This window comes from Urocitellus parryii, chromosome 4, assembly GCF_045843805.1.
Source record: "Urocitellus parryii isolate mUroPar1 chromosome 4, mUroPar1.hap1, whole genome shotgun sequence".
Taxonomy (NCBI): domain Eukaryota; kingdom Metazoa; phylum Chordata; class Mammalia; order Rodentia; family Sciuridae; genus Urocitellus; species Urocitellus parryii.
In genome coordinates this window covers 106,704,153-106,706,787 of record NC_135534.1, presented here as the reverse complement: position 1 = coordinate 106,706,787, position 2,635 = coordinate 106,704,153, and the positions used below count along the sequence as shown (strand labels likewise).

The window sequence follows — 2,635 nt, the reverse complement described above, 5'->3', positions numbered from 1 at the left end:
GGGAGACGGGGCAGCCCACTCCGGGAGACTCTAGAGTGATCTTCATATAGGATGAAGAAGCAAACGTCACCCACTCCCTGGAACACTGACTCCTTTATGTCCCATTAACTTTTGACTTCTAAGCACCTTCCAGGATCCCACTTAAATATCACCTCCTCTGGGAGGCCCCTCCTGATCTCCCAAGCTAGGTCAGATTGCCTAATACACATCCCTACAGGCTCTCAGTCACACCTCATCAAAATTATAATTGCCACAGAATAGAGTGGAATTTACACCCAACAACTCAAATGGATAAGACAAAGGAACTGTTTTCCATAACTAATCACTTTCTGATCCAGGTTCTCCATTTCTACGGATAACCCAGCGGCATGGGGTTTTGTGAAAAGGGCGGGGAGGTGTGTCTGTTTCATTAATTGGCTGCCCGTCAAATCGGAATCTGATCTGCCTCATCGACAAACCCTGTCGTTCACAATATGCTTTCATTAGTTTACTAAGTGGTGTATGCCTCTTAATCTTAAACTGCACCACAGAACCATCCTGCCCCGCCACCTTCAAGTTAATATGATCGTTGTTCTCAGTCTTGACTCCTTCCTGCCAGCCCCATCCCTAAAGGTTAAAGCTTCACCCTCAACAGGCTGCCACCTGCCCTCGCCTTCACTGCGACGACCGCTTCCGCGCTGCTGGGAGCCCTCGACGGGGACTCGCTTATCATTCCAAGGACCTCCTTGCTCCAGGCCAGCCTTCCAGCTCCAAGAGGAAAGGCTCCATCAGGAGCACACCAATACGAATTCCACCACATCCTGACTACTACAGTATAGTTTTCTTTATTCTTTCATTTTCCCCTTCCCCATTTCTTTATTGTACATAAAGTAACTGGTGTATGTGCACAAGCATATTGCATTTTTTTTTAAACTAAATGGCCAATGATATGTTTTGATTGACATCAAATGGAGATGGGATGGGGAAAAATACTGGTTCTGTGAAAATATCCCCTTTCTCCATTAGTGGCATGCTCATTCAGCTCTTATCTTTATATTCCAGTAAGTTATTTTGCTCTCACTGTTTTAACAAAAAACAAAAAAACAACAAAAAAAAACCTGAACAACATAAAAATCCTTGCATACCTTGTTCGATTGGAGAATTTTAATGTTTTTCATTTATCATTGTAAAACCAAGGACAATTTTATAACTTTTTTGTACGTAGCTGTTACATGTAGGGCAATCTGTCTTTAAGTAGGGGTAAATTACTCTTAAAAAAGATTCCTAGATAGTTTTCCCTTCAAGTCAAGCGTCTTGTTGTTTAAATAAACTTCTTGTTTAAAATGAAAAAAAAAAAGAAAAGGGCGGGGAGGGGAATTTGCCAGTAAATAGTAACTCATCTGAAAACAAGATCAAAGTCCCTGCTGGTGTCATTTACCCCATCCTCCTTCCTTGGATTACCTTGGGGTGGCAGAGCAGCCCCTAGCCCATCTGCTGCCTCTGGGTTATGGTTGGCCTCTGTGACGTATCCCCCAGGCCACCTGTCCCTGGGTATCCAACCCAGTGTCCTCTGGGTACAAACTGACCTTTTCTGGGATCCCAGTGTCACCCTTACATGAAGGCCCCAGCCCCTGCCACCACCTCCACTCACATGGCCTCCTCATTCTGACTCAGGCCTCTTCCACGCACCGATTCTTTCAGCACTTCTGCCACCCCATCTCTGGGACACTCTGGAACTTCCAGGCTCTCCATTGTGCAAGACAGAGGGCACCCAACCCCACCCCCACCCTGCTGGACACCTCCATCTATCAGAGCTGTGCCATGTTTGACCAGGGGCCACACGAACCTGCACCTGGTCCTGGAAGCTTGCCCTCACCTCACATTTAGAAAGCAGGGCATAAGCCTTGACATTCTCAGGTTCCCCACAGCTGTCTCCCGCCCACCTCTGCTGTCTGACCCCATTGGTGATGACATGGGGGAGCAAGGATGCTCACAGCGCCCTCCTCACTCCCAGGGAGACTGAAGATGCTCCTCGTGCCGGAGGGGCAGGAGGCTCCTTCCCCTGTGTCTTCCCCACACTCTAACCCAGATCTATGCTCAGACGTCCCGGCTTTGCTCTGGTCATGCACAGCATTGCTTCATAAAGGCAGGAAAGCATTTTATCTCTACAAATTAGGCTGTCAAGACCACAGTTTCACTAAGGTCTTTAAAAAGAGCCAAGCAGTGACCTCTTTGTTCCAGAGGCATACACTTTCATTTACGCTTTCCTGAACACAAAAGAAAGGTGAGGGTGACAGCTTTCAAACCCAGATTTTTAAAATCATTTTAGGAGCCTAATGCAAAAGGTCAACCCCGTGGGTCAGGGGCAGCAGGAGAACAGGTGGGGGATCCCTGCAGCCACCGCTCTCCCTGGGCCCACCCAGCTCTAGCAGTCCGTGGTTCTTTGACCCAGTGCAAGAGCTAGATCAATAGACAAATAACTACAGTGGAAGACAGGACCCAGAGAGCGCCATGGGAAAGGGGCAAGGGCCCCTAGGAGGTCAAACAAGGAAGAGGGCTCATCAATTAGAGCAAGAATTCTCAACATTTTTTTTTAACCCCTGACCCTAGAATTACTTTCTCTCACCATCTACTATATAATTCCACTAGTCAAGAA

General features: G+C 47.3%; 1 pseudogene; it reads right to left on the bottom strand.

The window, feature by feature from the left end:
* Positions 1–318: 318 nt before the first annotated feature.
* Positions 319–1,731, bottom strand: LOC144254315 (small ubiquitin-related modifier 2 pseudogene; annotated as a pseudogene).
* Positions 1,732–2,635: the final 904 nt, after the last annotated feature.